Here is a 23,762-nt window from a genome sequence, read left to right as displayed (position 1 = left end):
GTCTCTTCTATCTATTGTATCTTCTGGGTCTTATGTCTACATTTCCAATTCTTTGCCTCAATATAGAGCTGAATTATAGCTGTTGTTCAACCATTTGTAGCCACCTTCAGTCCGGCAGATTTCAATTGAGTCATTGTACTACTAGATTTAAATATTAAAAAACAAATTGTACTAAGGGGTATTTAGGTTATCAGATAGTATAAATCAGCTTGGTATATTACAAGGGTAAATAAATAATGAAAAGATTTTACATTATATATTTATTTCATCCACATCTCTTATTATAATTTCATCATTTTTAATTTATTCGAAACTAAACATTAAATTAACACATTAAATAATAATTTTATATGTACAAACGAAAAAAAATAATAATAAAGGAATTAAACAAAAATGAAAGGCATCATAAAATATCTCCGCATCGCCGTCCCCGGGTAACGTGCCCAGAAGGCTGACAGTATTGCCACGTTGAATGGCAATGCTTATTCTTTGCCCTAAATAAAGGCCAGCTCTCTGGTCACGTGTCGTGCTGACTATTCGGCGGGAGATGTCAAAGAAAGTTTTTTTTGCACTCGGACTCCACGACCCCATCGTCTCAACTCCGAACTCTCTCCGGACTCTGCAGCTGCAGCAGCAGCGCCGGAGCAAATCGACGTGCTAGGAAGACGTGATGGCGCAAGGGTATCGACGCAAGTTGCGTCCCATACCAAAGGCCTACCCATCTTCCAAGGTAGCAACGACATACCATCAGGTCTCTTGCCATCGTCACGTGCCAGCCCATTAGGTTCAAGAACAGCTGGCACGCCGGCGGTGACAAGAGCACGACGAATTATGTCATTTAAGCTGCAATGACGTGAAATGCGGCCGGCGCTCCTACTACAGGAGAGGCCGTGATGTCCGAGGTTGTCGACTTGTACACCGCAATGACAGCGGTGCGGAGATACACAAGGTGCCCCTACACGGAGGCAGGCAGCAAGTCGGAAGGTGGCGTCGTCCAACATAGTCCCTACATTGGACGACGGGAGAGCCTGCAGCCATAAACCCGATTCCCACTCACCCACAGCCAGAAGGCGCGCGCGCTCCGCGGCATTAGAAGTGCTGTCCAGAAGGGACTGCCTTACCTTGGCGCAGAGCGGCACGTCCCACTGTCTTTGGCAGGAAGGGTTAGTGGGAGCATCTACATTTGGACAAACCATTTTCCAGGCATTTAAGGCGTCAGTCTTACATAGCACCTCGGAATTAACCAGTTTTAAGGGTTCTAGAATCTTCCTGGTTAAAACTTCAGTGCTGTGGACTGAGGCCAAAAAAGCCGGTAAACTCACATCAGAAATTTTGCTAACGCCGAGGCCGCCCAGGCGAACGGGTAAGCTCACCTGAAGCCACACTCGGTCGTTCATGGCTAAATTTAAAATTTTGCTGACTGTATTTTGAATAATGTTGTCTATTTTTCCTAAAAGTGTTAAATGTTTCCAAAAATGTGTAGATCTAATTACGTGGGTAAATTTAGGGACAAAAAGACAGTACCGGATAATTGTAAAGGCCGAATGAATGTTAATTTTTTCCAGGCGGTCCGAAACTTTAAAAAATTTTGTATTTTTTGGTCTATGAAAAAATTTCATAGACCAAAAAATATCAAAGCATCGTCAAAGATGGGAGACCCAAGGAGGCGAAGAGAATCCTTTTTAACAATTTTGATATTAGGAGCTAAAATATTAAATTTTGAGAGGGCCAAATCTTTATCTACTGAGTCGGAAAGATGAATTTCGCATTTGCTTGTGTTAAGTTCAAAACCGATTTTTGAAAAATTGATTTTTACAAATTCCAAATCCTTTAAAACTGTTTCTAAATCACCTCAAAGAGTTCCGTCATCTAAATACCAAACGTTGAATTTTGAATTTAGCTGCCGAATGATTGGTTGTATTGCCAAACTGAAAATGGGTGGTCCAAGTGGGTCACCCTGTTGACATCCCACTGCTGATTCTAAAAGGTGGTCTTTATACAATAATTTTGATGGTTGTCGGTAACATTGCCAAAGAAAACTGAAAATTTTGGGGGCTTCCTTTTTAATTTCAGTCAACAAGGTGTCCCGGTTAACCGAATTGAAGGCGTTTTTAACGTCAACCTTCAGGATGACCTGTCCTTCCTCGCGCTCAAGGTACGTCGCTAGGGCGTGGATGGCAGCCTCACAGCCCCCTCTGGATCCATAGCCGAGCTGCAGGGGCTGTAGTTTATCTGTAAAAGCGTCACGATAATAATAACAAGCTATTTTGGCTGCCATCCGCCGATATGTACAACCTACGGCGATGGGACGGATGCCACCATCGCTCTTGCGTAGGGCACACAGATTGGCTCCATACAAAATATCAATGATGCCATCAGTCACACCGCCGGAGAGCATTAAATTAATTAAGGCCGTTAACTCCCTAAACAGCGAATCGCCAGCCTCCCCGGCGGTAGAACACAGCAGGTCTTTTAAATGCTGCGGCGTTAAACCGTCGAGGCCACCGGCAGAGCCACTCCTAAAAGAATCAACAGCCATAATGACGTCCTTGGCTACAATGCTTATGTAATCAGAATTAGTGTCTGGTGGATCTGGGAAGGGAAGACCATCCCCTGGCACCGGGTGTTTGCTCTCCAAACCAGCAAGTGTTTCAGGAGAGCAAGGCGCCTCCACATCATCGCTAAATATTATTAATTTCATCTAAAAATTCAGCTGGTGCTATAATATTATGTTGATGCCTGGCCCATCCCAAGTTCCAGACTAAAGTCATGGTATGCGCACAGCAGCCTATAGAACGCACACCCACCAGGCAACTGCAATAGTATTCTAGGATTCCCGTCCGACCAGGTATATGATTTTCAATGAGTATATATACATAATATTGTTTTCGTGAGATATGTCTGGACTTAATTTTTCCTCTAATTAATGTAGTCTCAGACGTCTCAGTACTGTCTCTAAGATTATATTCAGTGGAATTGATAGGTTCAGTGCTTACTTTAATTCTATATCTGCCATGGACACGTACATGCTCGCCATAGTAAGAGCGAGCTTGCCTTATTTGATACGTTCCCAAGGCGAATAAAATTAGATCCCTGTACTCTAGGGTACTGAAATATATAATGGTCCAGAACCATGTTTCCTAGGTTGTTCGCCAGATAAAATCTTTCTCTAATCCTACTATTTCTAATATTTCTGAAGCATATACATTATCTTCAAACGTCAACGTCAAACAATCAAACCTAACCGAAGCAGAAAATATCGTTACCATACTTTAAAAACGTAATACTACTAAAATATCTGTGTTGACTGTAAATATATCTTTGTATTAGTCACTGTTTTTAATAACTTGTCATAACAATATATTTCACGTTGAAGACTATTTCGTTATTTAAACAATTGAATTGACAAAGACAACATAAATCTACTTATTAAACAACAAAGTACCGAAAGGCAACATTTTTTTTATCTAAATGAAATATGAAGAATCATTTTTAGATAGTCAATTCATTACTTTTTGTTTAATCTATTTAATGTCGCCATCAAAAGTAAAAATGATATTCCCGAAATTCATACGATAATTAATAAAGTAAGTACATTGGTAATATTGAGATTCGAAGACGCTTAACCGATTCATGGCCAATGACTCAACAGTTGAGTCATTAAAAAACCTTTAGGAAGGCCGATGGCTCAATTGGTGAGTCAAACCAAAATTGTATAAAAACGGATATTAAAAAAAAAAAAACACTTAAACTACCATTTTTCAGATCTCATTAAACATTTCCGTGAATATCAGACCTGGCCCTTCAATTTAGAGAATATTTTTATTAGTCAGGTGTCATAAACCTATTACTTGCAACTATTACGAGATTGAGTGAATGGACGCTTCTTTGGTACACTTTTTTGTAAAATCGATTGACTACAGCTTGGAAAACCTTGATTTTCTTTATCTTCAATTTGTTGATCATGGAAATCAGTAAACATTGCCTGGCTACATTCAGTAAAATCGTCGTAGTCCTGATTATCTACAAATAATATTACAATAATAAATAATGATTGAATACTACTAAAATGTTTACTACCTCTGCAATATTTCATTAAAACCAACAAATACTACCTTGAAACGCCATATTAACTTTTATTATCCACAAATTCGAATAGGAGAACACAGTAACACGTTTCTGGTTGTCAGACTGGCTCGAATGATGGCGAAAAGCATTAAATCATTACAAGGAGCCAATGACTCATCAGTTGAGTCATCCTTCAGGGAGGCCGATGGCTCAAATGGTGAGCCACCGACCAATGAATGGGGCCTGGCTGAAATGTTCACGAAAATGAAGGTGGCAATGAATCGGTTAAAAATTATGAGTGATTTTTTTGCCATTGTCCTTTGTCCCATAAAGCAGGTCTCTTGTGCATCAGTGAGATTAATTGATCTATATCGATGTCGATGTTTCACAGTGCGGCCATAGTCATACTTACTACTAAACTTTATACTGCACAAAACATTCGCGCGGAAATAAATCCGCAAAAAGTAAAAAAGAATTAAAGAAACTTAATCTTAAAATACCTAAGAATGTATTAATTATTCCTAAATGTGTTGGAGATTTTTTAATTTTATTTTATATATTATTTCCTACTTTGAATTTATACGACTCAACTGCGTTACGAACAACATCATAACAATATCAACATCGCACTTCGAACTAGCAATTATTTCTCATGAACTTCTACTTACTTAAGAATAAGTTGTCTAATCAGTTTATATCTGCACTGATAAGTTCAGTTAAGTATCAGCGATTACTGAATAGCGTAAAGTCGCTACGACGCGATGCGATGTCGCAGTTGCCGCTCCAACGCACGCCTTCAATTATGCTGCATCAACAAATCTATTGCATAAAATGATACTTAATATTTTGTTTACCTTATAATATTATTTTGTTTACCTTATTTGTTTTTCAAATACGTTTTTGTAATGTGAATTTTTATTACGATTTTAAACTACGTAACTATTTTTACACATACATAAAATTACGCCTTTTCCCATTATATTTTATTGGGGTTTCTGTTTACTCTCCAATATATAATCATGAAAAATCACTGAATAACAGACTTAAAATATAGTTTTTTCAGTTGCCTGGTGTAATGTCCGCACCATTTTTTTTGGAAATTGGCGTAAAACTCAGGAAATTCAAAGATGTCTATTGAAAGATCAATTATTTTTCATACTATTGCTGTAACTTAATTGATGTTTAAATCGAAGAATTACATACTTTTGTACTGATCTTATACAAAGAAAATAGTAAAAGCGCTCGTTTTCTGTAAAGTAAATTTTAATTTAGAACATTTCTTATCACCGATAACAACCCTTAACTACGGTAATATCGTATAAACCAGGGTGTTTCACTTTCTAAGGCAAAAAATTTAATGTATTATTTTTCTAGACTTTGCTCGCCTTTCAGATCTCAGTCATGTAAAAGCTATGTATACCAATTTTCAAGCCGTTTGGATAATATTTAGGGGTTGCACACTTTGGCCACTTTTGAAAATGTATACTAAACTATTCATCACATTTATTGAAAAAATTGAATTCAAAACTTTAAATAATAATATTCTTTGAATACTAACATTAATATACATTATAACTGACGATAAACAATACGCATCAAACAATTTTATAAGATGGTAGCTCAGCTTTAGTTCACGGTTGGTGACGGCTTTTCCGTGATTTTTAACTACGATCAACAAGAATTGTTATTGTTTCTCGTCTTTCACTGTTTCATTACGCTTTTCTTATATTAGAACTATTCCTCGTTCTGCAGTATTAATAACCACCTTCAGAGCATTTGCTTGGATCCTTCGTAAATCACTGCAGTACTCTGTCAAATCGTGGATTTCAAACAACTCGAAGAAACTCTTGGTTTTTTTTTGGTCACAAAATCGCTTACGATTGTCCAATCCTTTACCTTCCAACCACTTCAATTAGTTTTGTTCTGCGGGTACCATAAGTTTCCTAATTTAAAATTACCTTTTCCTTCACTTCTTCAAATAAACGTTCATCAAAAGAAGCCAGTCACACGTTTGTTTCTGATAGATGTCAGACATCTTTTGGCCGCTGAAATAGCACTTTTGTCTACCTTTGGGTAAGAATTTAATAACTGTAGTACATAAGTCAAGGCTTGGGAGCACATCGGCTTACAGGTGCCTAGTTCCAAACACGGACGTATATGAGACTGACGAAATCGAACGAAGTATGTTCTACGAAGTATGTTCAATTGTGAAGAGAAAAGAACAATTTTAAGTGCATTATAGTATATTATGCTTTTGTCATCTATCTTGCTATTCTGAAACTGAAGTAGATTTCAGCCCATCCTTCTAAATAACTGGAGTGAGAGTTGTAACAACTCTTTGTAGTCCTCTCTTGGATGGTTTCCGTCCGTTAGAATACCTTGAATGAAGTAACCATTATCACACGTTTGATAATGGTTACTTACATTCTTGAATAGGAGAGTCTTTGTCTAAAATTGTTGTGTATGAATTCTTTACAAGGGTACTATTGGCTTTCGTCCACACATCTTGGAATTTAGCACTGGTAAATTTAGCGGCATTTGAGTGTTTGTTTTATTTCCTTACGGTGATAATTAAACACTAAAGTACTTGGTCTTTTGAAAGAAGTCTTGCTCTTAAAAAATCATTTATAGGCACTTTACCTAATAACCAAATACCTCTTTTAGTCTTTATGCTTAAAATAGATTACAAAGCTGCGAAAAATATAATCCTACGTAAGCATTATAGAATAAAAACCCACACTAGCACAATATGGTACAAAATTCGAAATTATACTATATCAAGATAAAAGTCACCTATGTGTGTGCAACCTTTAAATATTGTCGAATCACAATGATATTGGACTGAAATGTTGTTCAAACCATTGAGACTCAGGGGCCGTGCAAAGTCACATTAAAATCACAACTTCAAAAAATTAAACACCCTAAACCCCCAAATAGTAAATCCATATTTGGGGGTTTATACGGTGTTGTTGTATAGAAAATATTGTTGAGAAAAATTACATCTCGAGAAAATTTTGAGAGGTGTTTCGCTTTTTTTCGATGCGACGTGTACCTTTTATGCGCTGAGACGGCTACGACTCGTAGCAGTTTTCAGTCATGTCTACTACCTACTTCGTACTTTAACTTATACGTCTTTATCGAAGCTATTCGTTCCTGCTTTCGAAGTAGTTATGGAATGTCTGTCTCCTGCCATTTCAGGCTTTAGCTTGTACATGGCGGGTACAGAATACTTTGAATTTTCCGCACCGCAAATACTTACCTAAGGAGGTAACAATCAATAAGCATTAACCTAGTGTTAACATACGAGTTAAAAATAAGTACAATATATTATGTGTTTGTATTGTCTATAACCGATGCAGTTCTCGCCCCGCATAGTAAGTAGATGACGATCGTAGCCTTAATACTTGCGATGCGAACTTCATACATAAGGTACATAGATATTTACATCTCGTCCGCGACGAATGAGTCTAAATCCACTGCTCATACAAACATTAACATAATCGAAAACCAAATAAGAGGCATTTCAGTGATAACGAAGGAGACGAGGCGTACAAGGTGGCGGGCAGCGGCGGCGCCGCTTGGTATGGCGTCGGCTCAGCGCGGCAGCGGCGTGGTGCGTGCGACATAACACGCTGGAGCCGGGCAGATGCTTCCCGCCCTTCATCCGGCACTGTCGCGCCGTCCGCCCGACCGCCCGTCGCGACATACAAGTATCCGAACGCGCACGCTATCCGAACATGTGTACACCAATTAATCACTAACTCATCGTTTGATAAATTACTTCATTGGTGACTGTATTTCGTGATCAGGTGAATCGTGTGGATTACCCTTAAGCGGAGGAGGTAAGAACAACCAAATCATATTATTTTCGCATTTCTTCTTAACGTTTCAATAAAAGCTTGTGACAGTAAAAAGAAGGCTATAAAGATTCTAGGGTCTGATAAGAGCTATGAAAAACGGATAATTATTTACCTAGTCAGGCGTGGGTACCCTAAGACCGTTATTTTACATAGTTATTTAATTATTGAGATAACCGGTATCCCTGCGGTGTGTTTAGTATTTTTGCATATTGAGACAATATGTTGTGACGTGTATTTATCATCCGTGGCTTGTGCTGTTCTCCACTTTCGAATTTATTGTACAATGATGGTATCTCAATTTATATGCATAAAAATTGACTGTTTTCTACAAACCTGCCGGGAATCCCTTTACCTTGACACGCGATATTATTTTCCCGGCGACCAGTATTAATGTAACGTAAATTAATTACATATTTGAATGCTGTCCTAGTAACTACCGAAGCCTACTAACCATAAAATTTAGTTTAATTGGTTTGTCTAGCTAATATCGTTTTATTTCCCAATACACCCGTAAACCTTGTAGCGCGTACAAAAGCGGCATTTTGTTTTTTTTGTACATAATGTAGAGTTTGTGCTTTTAATCAGCACTTAATATTGTGGATTCTTAAACGTTCTGAGGGTATGAATATGACACAGTTTGCTTAACTAACGGACAGTATTCAACAAAAGCTCGTGTAATGCGTTTGCTTAATTAGTTAATAGTCGTCGAGAAAGAGCTACTCCCTCACTTTGAAGGAAGAAATGTGCTGGCAATTAATGGAATTTACTCAGCTGGAGGTTTTAGCTGAATTAAATTGATTTTCTAATTTACCTTTTACTGCAAGTTATCGTAGACCGCAAATTAGTAGTTTAAAACGTTTCTTGACTTTGTAACATAGTTTATTAAGTGTTATCATTCTTATTCTTGGGATTTAAGTATGTAGAAACATCTATTTAAGTATACTCAACATCACTGAAATGTAACTATTTGTTCCAGAGGTACATATTGATTTATTTTCATGCATAACGGTTATGACGGGAACTTAACTAACAAAGCCTACAGTTACTACTTACAAGTACTTACCTAAGAACGTACAACTTAGGGAAAACCGCAAGCTTTTAAGTGCACAACTAGGCGCACTACACAATATTATCGTTCCTATTAATTTTTAAGTTCAATTTTAAGATGGTTCTTTAGCATCAACTTATGAACGCTATTTATCTATGCAACTACAGCCTATTCAAGTTTAATAAAAAAACTCTAAAAATTTGGGTGAGAGCTTTTGCTTGTAGATATTTTAATAATGTTCACGAATAAAATACAATACACTTTGCTTATTCTAATATATGAAATAGAGAGAATTCAAATGAAATAATTTATGGACATTGAAATTCGGAGGACAGTTTCGCAATCATTCTATTGTCTCTGTTAGCTGTGAGTTGCAGTTGTTTGGCCCACTTCCATATAACTTCATGGAAAGTATCTTTGAAAAAACAATGCAAAATTATTACAATATCATACCTCCTAATGATCGTACACTAATATAATCCCTATTATTTCCTAATTGATAGAAATAATATCAATGCAGGAGACATAAACGGATTACAGTATTCCAATAATCTCTACCAATGGAGAAAAGTGGAAAAGCAATCGTTTCAATGGAAGACTAAAGCTGATTAATCGACTGCAAAATAAAAGAACAAACATTTCAAACAAAGTGTATTGCAATTTTATAAAAGAAGAATAAATTGTAAGATTTGTTATTATTGTTAAAGTACATATACATCATTAGTGGCAATAAGAAGCGTAATGCCTTTTATTATTTTATCTTCTTCATGAATTGCTGCTCCACCCGACGGCAGACATTACGAGTATAGAAATAGCAAAAAGTCTGCTTACATTTAAATTGTTACACACAGATAAGTTGGTGTTTTAGGAAGCTTACTGAAGGACCTAATGTAAAGGACTCAATTGACTGTTCTTCCAATCTGGCGATCAGAGCGCAATAGCCCTCTCCGTCGGGCGCTGCATTTTTTTCTAAGCGGATTCAAATTCGTTTATTAGTGAAATTGTTCCAGAAGTTTGACAGCACCTACACTAAAAAAGTTATTCCTTGAAAACAATATCTAAGTATCTCTCTCTTATATGCCTTCAAACTAAACTTTAAATCCATATATTAAAATACGTATTATATTATAATACGTGAAGCAAAAACTTTGGACCCCTTTTTACGAAAAATGCGTGGACGCAGGAGTTTGAAAGGAGAATGGGCTAAATAGTATGGAGCCTGGGCGATCCGCGGCCATATTTGATTTTGTTCTTTTTTTATGTAGTTTGGTCCAATATTACTGTATAGAAGTTTTATTGCCGCGACGCACTCATATGATGCGTAAAATACATTTTTGTTTTGAGCACTTTCTCAACTTTAAAAACATATTCTGGCTGATACTCGGAAATTAGATGATAAGTACCATTTCTTATATAACGCATATAAATAGACATGATTAATAATCGCACAATCATAGTCTATTCTATTCTGTCGTATGGTTAGTGGTCAACCTAGTGTCAAAGTTGTCAAAGAAAGGGCTTTGACATTGCTTAACGACTATTAGCTTAGTAGACAACAACCAGGACCGACTATTTACGTGCCCTCCGAAGTACGAAGACGCTCAGTTGAAAAACCACTATGCAGTCACCCATCTATAGATTGATCGCGCTAAGGGTTGCTTTACCCACAGATCGTTTACCGACCGCTGAGCACAACTGCTATGAGCGCCTTGAACAATCATAGTATTACGATGTGATACAAAAGACTATGTATGTTTAACATTTTCAGTGGTCATGCTCTATGATAACACTTAAATCTGCTGCTGGTAATCTTATCTCTTCAGTTTGGTTTCTTGCCAAGCCTTAGTACACCTAAATGCGCCTTCTACTCAGACATGAACAATAATAATGATTATCTACCATGTTCAACAAAATCCCAATAGCAACAGTATCAATTAGTCCAAAAACGAAAGCCAAGTTATCAGGTAAGGAATTAACAAAGTCTGGAATGCAAAACAGAGGTACATGCTAGTAATAAGGTGGCGTTTTATCAAAACGCATTACACACACGAAATAATTGCTTTTATGTTCTATGAAATTCCATTATATTTACATGTCAATATATTGTTTCCTAAATGGATTGCAGTGAAACGTTCTTAGTAAAAGTTGTTCCTAGGTATTAGCTTTTTCATTAGACACTACCTTCATTAATGACCGCCCAAACTGCCCAAACTGACTGCCCAAAGGTGCCTATTCTCCTTTGGTACACTTACAGTTTATGTGTAGGAGGAGCGCAGAACGCATTTTTTTTATATTTTTTTTTATAAAGTGCATTAAGTCAATAAGTAAAACATTACACACACTACCACGCATTCGACATTTGTCTATATACATAGAGCACTGACATAGACATAAAGTACCGTTTTGTACATTTACCGAGGTCTTACTAAATGTCATACATTTTGATATTAAATAACTTATAATTTAAATGAATTATAGTTGAATCGACTACTGGGCGACCATTAGTTTGGTTGATTCTACGTGATCTGGCGCTTTTTAAACACCTGCAATATTGTTTTCGGATTCTATTTTGTCATTTTTAATATACCTACCTGGCTTAAAATTCTCATGCAGGTATAAAATCATAGTGAATCCAATATTATTAAGCTTTTTGTAAAATTGTATTCCAAAGAGCTGCAAACAAAAAAAAATATCGTAAAAATTTTTATACTGGTTTACAATTTAAAAAAAAGGACATTTAACAGAATTTGACTATTATTACTTCATTTTATAAAAATATTTTTTTTAGAACTGGTATTGCAATAATCATAGAACTCATTAACTTGCGTCGCTATTTTTGCGTTTAGTTTATTCGGTTTAGTTTAATAGACGCGCAAGTCCTTTTGATTTCTTATGAAATAAATTTATAAGATAATATTTTCAAAATTACTTAATAGAACTGTTTAAGAAAATGTCAGATTTAGGATGTTTATTACCAAACTAGCAGCTCGGAACTTTCTATAGGTATACCTTTTTCTTAATCGATATTGTACTTTCGGAGGTTATTCATTACTAACAAACAAACAATCCAATCTTTCCTCTTAATTACATTAGTATAGACAAGCTAGCCAGTACCTGTCTAAAACTTTATATGTCAAGTATACGAAGCGCTTTAAAAGTAATTTCCAATTAAAACAGGGCAAGATTGATAGAGTCCCCACGCGGCTCACAACCTATTACATGCGCCTTAACAATATGGCCAATATGTAGCAGTAACTACGAGTCTACAAGATAAAAACGAGGGTGTTAACTTTGTAGCACTTTTAACGATGACTGCCTTTGTTGTTTGCCCTAAGAAAACAACACTCGTCCGGACTAAATATTCTTGGAAATTAAATTTTAAAAATCATAATTCTTCTTTATATTATTTAAAATAAATGACAATTTTAAAATCGAAGAATTTCTGAAATCTTTTTACTACGTTATTTGCCGACGGGCTTTTTATTAGGGGTTTTTTATGAACTAGTTCGTCATATTCTATGCTCCAGAAGGACTTTTCAAGCATACCTATCAAGTATAACCTAAATAATAAATTGATTAAACTTATAATTATATTATTGATCAATATTATTCAGTATCGTCATTGTTTTACTTTTTTTATTTTCTCGTATACCGGCTAATATCTATATTTTACAATTATAAAATTAGTTCTATTTTATTATCTACCTTTATAGAGTTCACATTTAAAAAAACAACAATCTTAAACAGTTGTTTTTATCGATTCGTTAATAGCTACTGAAAACGGATGCAAACACCTTCTTTTATCAGAAACTCTAGTCTAGCTCAAGACTTTTAGTAGCCACAGGATGTAACACCTACAGCGTTACAGTAGGGTTAAAATGCAACAAAATGCGCCATTAAATGGATGTCGAAAAGACCTAAACTTTTATTAACCATAGTAAAAGGAACAACAATGAGTTGACGATGCTATACCGTAACTTAATATACTTTCAATTTATTATTTCCGCTGGCTTTTGTTCTCATTCGTAAACGCAAACATGTTGACAATCTGTAGTTGATAAAATAAAATGAATATATTTCCCTGGAAAATGTACGGTAACTTTTTACACTGGACAACATTTTATACGAATGAAAGTTAAGAAAAAGTTTGTTTGATTACTAATATTTGCAAAATAGCTACGTTTGTAGCGCTTTTTAATTAGCATACGTTTTTACCAAGACCGCAAAGACTGAAATGTCCTAGAAAGTAATTAATACACTTTTTCCATAATTAGTTCGTTGCTTATTAACCATTTTTTTACTGTTCTTTTACGTCCTGCAAGGTGGAATTATGGTCGTGCCATCGGTAAAGATGCTTTGAAAAAAATTGCGTTCAATTTATAAATACGTATTTCACTGTGAATAAAACCTAGTGAAATTACATTTCAGTGTTTTCCCAATACCTACAATATGAACAAATAAAAGTGTGGATCTTACAGAGCGGGTTGAACGTGTCCACCTTACTGTTGACATTGTTAAAAAACCAATCACAAACGGATATGTGACGGAAATTAATAGCACACAGACATTTTTTTGTAACTTCGTTCTTGTTAAACCCGGTGTTGTAGAAGACAAAAAAGGCTCATACTAAGTATATGAATTCCGTCGTCTATAGTTCTGATGCCAATGCACAAAAAAGCATGGATAAACCGGCCTTATTGCATATACTTAATTATATTGAGTATGTTCTTAGATTTTGAGTCTCGTTATTCTTATGTCCGGTCACTTATAATAAAGCCGGAAATATGAACAAAAATGAATAAGAAAAAAGTATGAACTTCAGTAATATAATCTAATTCAAGACATCTAACGAGAATCCAAATAAATGTCACTTTCGTGAAAAGCTACAAAAGCACTAAACTTAAACAAGTTTAAACTTTTTATCACTATAAGCAATAAAAAATAGAATCTGAATAGAATATTAAACTCTTTCATTTTAATTAATAACATTCGCGTAAATATCGGAAACTATAAAATATAAAAACTTAAATTCGAGTAATTAACAAAAAAGTAATTTTATTTTTAACTGCGTACAGAGTGGGCCATTAGTTTATGCACATCTGATAAAAGTATTGTATTAAAAATTATTTATTTGTAAGAGCAGAATTATTTTTTAGATTTTTCGTTTATTTTATTATATCGCTCGGAGCCTGTGGCTCTACACCTTGGGTTTTGAAAACCTTTAACTTAGAGCAGGGGCGAATCGCGAATTTGTGGGGCTCTGGGCTGAAACTACTTAGGGTCCTATCTAAGTGCTCAACTTATAGCCATATCAAAAAACTGTTTCTTTAATGACATATCTATGCCATCAAAAACATCCTGTCAAAAACCTAAGTCTCGCATCGCAGTCTCTGCCGTAAAATGTTGGGAGATCCATGTAATACTTAGTCGGTTAAAATCTCTCCAAGCACGTAAAAAGTTTAGGTGGTAAAGGGTTCGACTTTTGCATACTCAATCGGTTTAAGATCTGGGTTGCTCGCTGGATAGCGCGGACGATTGGTACAAACGTCTTGATGACAATTATTTTCAATTTAATCTGTAGGTGTTTTCATATAAAGGTATTTAATATTCGCCCATATTCATTAAAAAGGATCAACATATTCATTAAGATTTTTCTTCGCTTATTTTGCACTAGTTGGCGTACCGTTCTCTGCCAGTACTAACTTCGTGCCACTCTTAGAAGAGAACCCAGCTCAAACCATAACTGATCCGGTTCCTGGTCTTCTTGTGATTCGCTCAATTTTCTCGTCAACGTTGGACGTACAGTAGAAAGTGCACGCCCCTTATTCTTGCCGTATTTTGTAGTCTTCTACATGTAGCATGGCGATTGTACGAGTGCATAGTTCTGGTGTTAACGCGATAATGCTAATTTTAAAACTTATATGAGGACTGTCACGACCTAAAACAGTATTCTCTTTTAAATATTTTTTTTAATCCGTACACTTTTACGGAGTTACCTCGTATCAAACATGTAGAGAAAACAAACAGTCAAATTGATAACGTCCTGCTTTATGTAATCGTATATGTAATGATCAGATGCTCTTGCGATACACAGAACGTCTGCAGTCAGTCGAAGCTGCATTTTATTTGCTTTGTGTATCAATATGTACTTCAAAGAAATGCCCCTCAAAGTAATTTAATGAAAATTTTCTCCTCTCGTTTCATTGTAGCAACGTCTCTAAATCCAGAAATTTTAATTTAACATTTGAGTAGTTTTTGTAGAAAACGTAACAGAATACCTACTTAAATAAAACCTTTAACGAAGAAAGAAACTTAAGAACAAATTTCTAGAAACGGATAGCTTCAAATTCACGCTCTAAATCAAGGCCGGATCTACCTAAGGGTTACTTGGGCTGCAGCCCAGGGTCCCGAGGTTACAAGGGGCTCCCAGACCGCGCTAATAACAATAGGCGAAAATTTGAATTTAAAAAATGGTTGTCTGTAAAGTCGGTTTACGGACGATAGTCGATATTTTTACGTGATAACGTTATAAGAAAACATAAATAATAATAATGAATATAGGACAACAATGTCAAACCATCGACTAAATAATTTATCACTTTCCATAATTTGTGATCTAACAAAATACCTGCAATGTACAAAATAAAAAAAATGCAGCAAATGAATGCAGAAAGGTTGATTTATAAACCTAGGGGCACGGCAGTGTCCCCGCTATGTCGAGCACGAAAAAGTCTGGGCGGTTTACATCTCATTAATGTCGACTTTGAAAATATTAAAGCGCAGGAATACTCAATTTGAGAATACAACAGATTAAGAAGTATTTACCGTCCAGACTTGTCAAAAATTGTAACATCAAAGCCTCCGAGAAAAACCCATAGAGACAAGGAGTCGGCTTTGAGAAAACTGTAGCTGTAGTTTAAGAAGTAGTACCAGAAAAGAAAAAGAGGAAGACTACATACAAAAATAAGAAAATATCATAAGACAAAGCCTTTAAGAAAATTCGTTAGAAGTAGATGGTACCAAAAAGTTACGTAAACAAACGTAAAATATTTTTAATTTGACATGATAGTAACTTAAGACAGAAGGTCCTTTAAGTAGAGACTAAATAGATTAAATGATGAAATTATGGTTCAGTTATTAAATATCCCACAAAACCAAATGAACAGCATGCCCAATGCCTTGCAACTGTAAGAAAAGTTTATGAAAACGAACTTAATACAAAGTGTTAAGTATAAATGATATTTAGGGAAAAATTTTAAACCTTTTGCGTTTTCTTGGTCTAATAAGTTAAGTATCATTCAGCTCATACCTATGCAAAGTTTTATCATCTGAGATTCGTGCAAGGGAGCCCATCCCTTTACGTACCAACGTTTTTTTTTTTTATTCAAATTGCAAGACAAAAAGCAAGAAAGCAAATTAATTTATTGGTCTTGCGCAGTTTTCTCTTCGCTCCAAGCTCCGGGGCGTGTTTGTCCCATGCTTTTTCCGATTTATCGTGGTTGCAGTGGTTTTATTCTTGGTTACTTACTGATCAAATATTAATTGTGTTATTGATAGTTCAGGAAGTGGCGTAATATCAAATGGTTCTGTGAAATGATTTGCTAAGTATTTGCATTATTTTACTCCTTTGAGTGAGTCATATGGACTGAAATTCAAAATCTCATTCTGTTTTCTCGCTTTGACGACTACATTTTTTTTTTTTTCATTTTTTTAAAAGACAACTCCCGCACTAAGAATTGCTCTTGTGTCGCGGGGACTTTTACAAACATACAAATAACGGACACAAAGCACAACCAGACCCGAAACAATTAATTGTGGATCGCACAAATAATTGCTCCGTGTGGGAATCGAACCCACGACCTCCCGTTGCAGTGGTATCAGCGTGGCGACCTAAACCACTACGCCACGAAGGCAGTCAACATTAGCGTGTATCTATGACGTGCGTTAAAATTTAATTAATCTCCTTCAAAGTTCCTTCGTTGGCTATGCATGTCGTTATTCTAGAGTTCATTTCATGATTAAAAACGTTTCTCAGACCTATTTTATTCAAGGGACAAGTTTCTTTGTTTTGACATTTTCAGTTATGCTTTCTCTTCTATCGTAGCTTTTACGTTTGGGAGAAGCTATAAGATTAAGCGGGAGGGATCTCCTTTATTATTTAGGACGAATAATTATAATGTATCAAGCCAACCTGGCTTTATCGAACCATTCTGTCGAATCTGCAGCAGGTTTCTGTTTGAAATTAAAAAGAAGTCACAAACTTGTGCTCAACCGTCCTAGCTAGAGTAACTAGTCTTCATTCTAAACTAACAGACCACCACTAACCACCGATTTTAATATTTTCGAGCATCGGCACCTCGTAGCAAATGAGGAAACAATTGCAAAACGACAATAGAAATATTTGATACGCGACAAAGAGCAAATAAGTTTAAAAGATTGGTATAATGAAGCTAACTGACTGTACCAGCTCCCCAATATTCCAAAAATATATGAATAGTTTTAAAATCCACTAATCTGTACGATATGATATCAGGTAATGTGGATATCGCATTAGTCTGTAGATAGGTAACGATAGTTACATACTAGTCTACCCTAAGGCCCTTAACTAGATGATGCCTGACGGCGACAACGACGTCTACGCGGAAAGCGTCGTGTTTCTCGATCAATGCAATACAAATCTATATACATTTGAACGAACGTGCCGCTTTCCGCGCCACGGTGCAGCTGCAGTGTCGCGCCGTTGAATTCTCATTAAATTTAAGCTCTAACAATTTCTAGATAAATTCATTTCAATTTACTTTACGTGCCATCGTTATGAATCAACAGCCAGTGTCAATGAAAACAATAAATCGATGTAGAATACTTAAAAAGCGATAGCTTTTTTTTTAAACATTATAAGTAGGTGTACAGTATCATTCTTGATACGTGTAACTTGAAAATCAATCACCTTTATACAATAGAATATGCAGACGATGCAGTTTGTCAGTCTGAACTCCACTGAAATCTAATCAAACCGATAACGTAATAAACCCTCTCGGAAATCAAGGTAGGTAAAATAGAGCTGGGAATAGATCGTGTAAATCATGCACAACGTGATCGAACGGATCGGATATACGCAAAATTCATCTAGGCTCTCCCCGCAGTCCGTTAATCTATCAACCTAATATTACCTAAGCAGGTGCAGATAGATTCATATAGGTTCATCGCCACTTAATTCTCAGCAGTTGCTATTGTGTAATGACGTTGTAATGAGTTATACTTATTTGTAAAGCAACTTTACCTATGTAATAACCTTTACTGGAACCTACGGACACGTAAGAGTTGGAAAAAATGCCAATGTAGGGAAACTAGGTACTTACTCGAAATAATTAACATATAACTGTTGCGAAATCTGCTTAAATAAATTACTGCATCCAAAGATCTTTCTTAAATCATCGCATAAACTGGGAATCTAAAGACAGTATAATTAAATAATCTAAAAGTAAATATGTAAGAGCTATTTTAATAAAATAATTGTTAAAATTTGATTCTATGCAACTCACTGCAATATTGCAATAAAACAAATAAAAACATTGCGTTGCCTCCGGCTTAAAATACAGATAGATTCCACTCGCAACAGGTATATGTATTTGCACAGCAGACGTGCAGATTGATAAATTTAATTAATCACCCCAGGGCACGAGGAATAATCCCTATAATACGCTGTGACGGTTGATGTGGCATTCGTAGTGTTGTTTCATGTACACAAATACAATCCCTTTACTCTCGAAATAGTCACATTCTGTCATTATGCAACGTTACAACACCGTGCCTATATAATGAATACGAGCAATACCTAATTGATAGTGAACCGGGAACAGTGCCGGTATAACTCAATTTTTCTCGCTACGCTCCTGTCAATGTTAAAATTTCCACGTATTTTACCCATAGAAGAAAAATAAATGGCCTAGGTTTTTTGCGCGTCTAAAAATATGTGTCAAATATTTTTGAAAACAAGAAATCAGTTAACATTTAACATAGTTTCAACTGACACAGTTTTCTTTAAATAATATCCAAACGGATTATTTATTATTAATTATCGAAAAATTCGAAAAAGAATGGAGATCCCTTCAGTTGGGCTTGTGAGTTATCATTTAAATTAAGATATAAGAAAAGTCAGGAAGGTTCACTAAACAACTTTTACTAAGTGCAACAGATGGATGGCTCGTGACATAGTGATCTACCTATCGTTGGTGCAGAACGTGATAATCAATGAGTATCGACATAATTCAAAATTCAGCTACGAGAACGCTAAAATGTATGTTTCAGTAAAAATATTGGAATTAAATTGTGATAATAAGAAAAGAAATTCAAGTCAAATTAATTAGTTACCGGTAGTAAAATCAAAGTGACCCAAATGCTGGTCGCTTTAAAGTACGGTCTGCTGAATCCATGTGAATTCACTTGAGATTTTAAATGTAGGCAACAGATATAATAACATTAGTTTGTGAGATACGCGCGCGACGTTGACGGCTTGACCGCTGAGTGGTTGCGGCGTAGCGCATCTCTCTCGTGTACGGCATTGTACGAGTAACTTGGCGTTATTATCATTCTTAGAATTCAGACAGGCAGCGAGCTGAAATTAAACTTTACAACAGTATTACCTTGTTAGACAGAAATCGGTATACTTACATAGTATATGAATGATTGTATATCTACCTAGTTTTCAGTCTCTATTTGAAATTGTTGTTGACCCAATCCCTGAAATGAGAGATACTCTGTCAACAAATTTATTTTAAATGGCTACATGAATTGAACCATATGCCTCAAAATCTGGAATTAGACAATCTTAATATATTATGTAATTTAAAACCAAAACGAACCAGGTTTATAAAAGGTCCAAGAAAACACTTTCATCGTTAACACCGGGAATCAAAGGAAAACGCAGTTATGAGTAGAATTTAAATAACAACAGTCATGTCATCAAAACGTGTTTTCTATGATAACAGCTACAGAACGATTTCAAATCTGTCATATTTCAGGTAACTTGCTATTTTCTCAACTACTTGAGACCCGTGCAGCTCCGCTCGCGAAATCTTCGTCCTGTTGTTCTAATTTTTCTATGCTTATAGTATACGCTTACAATAAATTGTATCGAGTCCTGGCAATGGTGCGCCGGAGTTATAACGTATAGGTAACTGGTTGCGATGATAAAACCGTCGCCCCAAAAAGTACATGCATTTTTCCACAAAATTTACAGAATAAGTCACCGCGTCTTAACATCGTTTATCCCAACCACGATCTTTCATCACCTTCATTCAACCATAAACCACAATAGGCAATAAATAGTTAAAAATATAATTCCAAATAGTACCCAGTACTTTCAAAGCAGAGTTAATTATTTAAGAACTGTTTTGAAATACAACGGTTCCTAAATCCTAAACTATTACGAGTATGTCTAGTTCATGAATAGTTGTGAAAAAATGTGTTACTATCGGATAAGCAATAAATTAATATATTTTTAAAACCTTTTCCATCCCAAGCTTTTACTGTGATAGCAGACAATTTAAAAAGCATTTATGCGAGCAGGCTTACTCTCATACGTATATCTGAAATGTTGAAAGTACAGTAATAACAAGTTCATCGAGTTACGGGAGCACGTTTCCTGTCCAATCGGATTAAACGAGACTGCTCCTACGTTATAATATGAAATGGGTTATTTTTTAAAGTGATAAAACTATTTTCCCGCAGTAAATTGATATTTTATATAAAAAATAAACTTAAAGGTACCTAACATCGTTACGTTCCCGGCGTATCATTTTACACTAACATAGTTATTTGTAAGGGGTTTAAAAAATTTATGATAAAATCGCGTCTTTAGTTTTAATACGTTAATGTCATAACTATAATAATAAATAAATAAATAAACTTTATATAACCATCATATTATGTACTACGTAGATAAAATCTAAACTGAAAAATAGCAGTGTAATAAAGAACTAAAACTTTCATTCCAATTTTAATGAACTTATTTTGGTACTTATAAATTTTATTTTTCAAGTCTAAATGATCTGGGAATAACTATTGCAAAAACTGTAACACTTAGATATCGAAATATTAAATTTAGTTGATGTTATTTCTACTCCACAGTTGGCTGGTTCTAATGAAACTGGCCGCTGTCGCCGAATATTGGCTAGGAGGGCATTATTATTAGATGATAGTCAATTAAAACCCTTACCTTGTCTGATCTAACGGTAGAATACGATATGCAACTTTGTAAAACTTATGAACCTGTGATTATTTAACGGTGTATGTTATAAATAAATTATAAAGTCATTGTCATGCGTTAAACAGCGAATGCTCTCGCCCTTTTTAAATAAATACTTACATAATCATAATTTTATCTTATTATCAGTCTTTTGAAACTGCACGTTTGGCGCAGTGGTTTAAGCGGTCACCTCGCCGCGACAACCGTAGCGCCGCGTGTGGTGGGTTCGAATCCCACCCGGGACATATCTTTGTGTGATGAGCACGAGTATATGTTCTGAGCCTGGTTGTGAATTTATCTATATAAGTATGTATTTAGAAGTATATAAGTATGTTTATCAGTTATTTGGTTACCATAGTACAAGCTCTGCTTAGTTTGGAATCAAATAACCGTGTGTGAATTGTCCCACTATATTTATTTATTTATTTATTATTATTTTGTCGAGTTAATAGCCGCTGGGCATAAATTAATAGAATCCGTCGCTGGATGAATCAATGAGCTCGTTTTTCTCTGCTTTACGTCTCACACCACGTCACACGCTATAACTCAGGTGAAATACTCAATGCCCCGACAAATTAATTAAGCTACGTCAATACCATACGATTGCTGTATTACCTACTAGCATAAGATGATTAAATTTTTGCATTGGGTGAAATGAAACGTGGCCTACGGGTTTAAATATGTTCAGTTTTTTTTATATTTTAATAAGTTTACTACTTTTTGAGTCTAATGCTTAGTAGGCAAGCGATAACTATAAGTTTTCCAAAACACTTGTGTCAGTAAGGTTAGCTCGATGCTATTTTTATAAATCACACTTTGGACACGTACACCGGTAATTGGACGTACATTAAAATGCGGCCGCTCGGTTCAGTTAAAAGGTTTTTAATATTCTAATCAAATGCCGATAACCTTAACACCTAGCACATGAAAGTTACTTTAGTTGAGCACAAAAATTACATAGCTTTTTCTATTCTTACTAAATATAAGTAGTGCTACAAAGCACTCAGTCTCTACCTGTACAAGTACCGTACGTAGACAGTGTTGCCATATTTTATCTCATACTTGTCAATAAAAACATCAGACAAGCAATAAATCAAAAAATTGTATGATAGAGACAATACATCAATCTAGGCTTATCTATAGTACTATCAACATATTGTGTTTTTAAAGTAAATGAAACCCGTTTAAGAATGTTTAACTACAATAGGACAGACACCTAAAGAATTGCATAGAACTTTTACGATTTTGTATTATCGCGTATTTCGTCCCTCTGGAAACAGTTCGAAACTGCATTAGTAACAAGTACGAGTAGTCCTGCCAAAGCTTTAATTTAATTAGACATCCCCCTACCTCAACTTGATTAATTAAGGGCATCCTATTCAAAAGGTGATAGAAGTTGTGTTGATCGCATTTGTGTGATAGACTTCAATGTGACTGGCAGACACAAACAGATGTCAATTAAAAAGTTTCCGTGGTCACGTTTTAGGTGCTACGTTGTAACGTGTTAATAAACCCCTACCAAAACATAGGATTATTTTTGTTGTAAACTACGTAGAACTGTTTGTCACTAAAACTTTGTCTGAGAGTAGCAACGACTAAAATTTAACCAAAACAACACCAAAATGATTGTTAAATCTGATGTTTAACACATTACCAATACTAAGCTCCAAACACCCTTCTGAGAAGATAATATTGTAATATGTCCACCGTCGGGTATTGTTTTGAAATTTCCATTCCTCAGTTATGCTTGGAGGAATCAAAAAATCAATTCCTCTCTGGAAAGTTAATGTTATCAACTCTTTGTAGAGGGGGTTACACGAGCAAATACGCCAGACATCACTATCACATTCGACAACGCAAAACGCTTGCAGGTGTAAACGAGAGAGAGAATGCAATGTTGAGATCTCTGAATAGCGGGACCCCAGATATACCTGATATTTTTAGATTTTAAATGCCGATACCAAATAAACCACCCGAAAGCTATTCGCCACCTTGCTGCTGCAGTGGAAATGACGGCAGTAATGAAAACGAAATTTAGTTTGTATGAAAGTTAAACTTAAAACCGAAACTTAACGATCCATATAGGAAAAGATTAATTTATAAATGATTAAAATAATCCAAAAACTGAAACTCACTCGTGTTGAGCACTAAAATAAAACATTTATATTATCAAATAATATCTGTATGATTTTTATAACATGTCTTCTATCAATAGTATCAAAATATATCGCAACAATAGAACTGTTTTACCGGTTACATCTTGATGTCACGATCACATAGAGCCAACTACAAGCTTGCATATGTCAAAGGCTCCTTTGATAGCAATATTGTCTGAGGACCGTTGGTGACATCTCATTTTCATTTCACCAAATTTGACATGGTCGTCCAGATGCAAGTACAAAATAATGGTTTCTATGTTTCGATGTTGAGTATGATGATATATGATGCTTTTGATGTTTAACGAACGAACAGTTTAACGAGACTTTCAATCTCATAGACGGTGTAATAGAACACTATTTATTGTTTTACGGCTGGTTTC

The 23,762-nt window shown here is 35.4% G+C and overlaps 1 protein-coding gene across 2 annotated transcripts in view; it reads left to right on the top strand.

Moving 5' to 3' along the window:
• The first annotated feature begins 7,841 nt into the window (after positions 1-7,841).
• The window catches only part of LOC142986383 (cyclic nucleotide-gated cation channel subunit A-like), a 50,250-nt gene continuing 34,329 nt past the window's right edge, over positions 7,842-23,762 (top strand). For both annotated transcript variants that reach the window (XM_076134861.1, XM_076134859.1), the window contains exon 1: positions 7,842-7,910. The gene's annotated coding sequence lies outside the window, so the exon portion shown is untranslated. The remainder of the gene's footprint in view (positions 7,911-23,762) is intronic.

Source organism: Anticarsia gemmatalis, chromosome Z (genome assembly GCF_050436995.1).
Source record: "Anticarsia gemmatalis isolate Benzon Research Colony breed Stoneville strain chromosome Z, ilAntGemm2 primary, whole genome shotgun sequence".
Lineage (NCBI taxonomy): Eukaryota > Metazoa > Arthropoda > Insecta > Lepidoptera > Erebidae > Anticarsia > Anticarsia gemmatalis.
Note: the sequence above shows the minus strand (reverse complement) of the source record. Positions and strands in the feature narration are given on the sequence as shown.